This window comes from Camelina sativa, chromosome 20 (assembly GCF_000633955.1).
Source record: "Camelina sativa cultivar DH55 chromosome 20, Cs, whole genome shotgun sequence".
In the NCBI taxonomy this organism is placed as follows: Eukaryota; Viridiplantae; Streptophyta; class Magnoliopsida; order Brassicales; family Brassicaceae; genus Camelina; species Camelina sativa.
The window spans coordinates 19,068,541-19,069,837 of NC_025704.1; positions in this window are offsets into that span (position 1 = coordinate 19,068,541).

The window sequence follows — 1,297 nt, forward strand, 5'->3', positions numbered from 1 at the left end:
ATGACTATACTGCTTTGTCTAATACTCTTAAGTGTGTATGATTAAGGCCAAAGTTTCAAGAGGACAACTAAAAAGAGAAGAAGATGTACCTGTGATGGCCTCCGTGAAGTCGCAGACGGAGGAGATGATGCTTTTTCACAAATATGAGTTTCCAGCTTGAACAATTGGGGATTTTACACCTTTATCACTCTTCTCGAGTCTTGATTTTGAAAATGAGAAGCCAAACAGGCTATTGCAGGTTAGTTCAATTGAACAATTAGGGATTGTATAATGATAGATGTATAGATAGATGTATAGATATGTTCGGATTGGTTAGGGTGTGATCGGATATCGGGTAATACCCAAACTCGATCGGATATCCGATCTTTGTGAGAACTAAACGATCGGGTATTATACACCATCCGTATCCGAACCAAACTGCCTACTTTGGATCGGATCGGGTTCAGGTTTCGGATCTGGTTTTTTTGCCCAGGGCTACATGTATTCAAAGAATTAATACAAAGAATACTTAATTAGACTAATATTCAGGGTATTAGACACAAAATTTATCGTTGTGAAGTTGATTCAATACAAACTTGTGGTGTGTTATGTATTTCATCTTCTACTGGATTCCTCGCTCCTAACGTTTCTTGGTTATTTACTTGTCTTTGCCTTAGTTAGTGTTTTCATGTTCAGTTTCGTTTCCAAGTTAGATGTTTTTTTTCTAAGCATTATCTATTTATCTTCGTATAATTCGTATGTTATTCGTTATCTTCTGGTTTCTCTTCTGGTTTTTGTTCTAGTTCACCTGTTACCTGTTAGAAAACATAGAAAATTAAAAAAAAAACCCATAGCAATGGAGAGTACCATGGACACATCACGCCCAACAAAAACATGAGAATGCAAACGTAGCTCTCTTTAGATGAAAACAAATATGAAAAGTCATATACATTTATATATATGATACATAAAAAAAAAGAGGCATGCATACTCAAAAATGCATATATATATATATATATATGTTACACAAAAACAATGCAAATTAGATATTTTATGTGTAAACAATATATTTACGCATAAAAATTGAAAATTTGCTTTAAAATTTCACGAAAAAGAAAGAGATAGAAGAATTAATGATTACCTTATTTCTTTCGGATTTGATCAAACATATTTCACTCTTTGGCATCTCTGATGTGGGCTCTGATGTGGCTCACCTAAGTTCATAAGATGAAGATCAAAATTATGAGAACCATGGTAACATAAGTTTTCTAGAGGGAATAGAAAGCAAGGATGACAGGAATAAGTTACAGTGTAACTG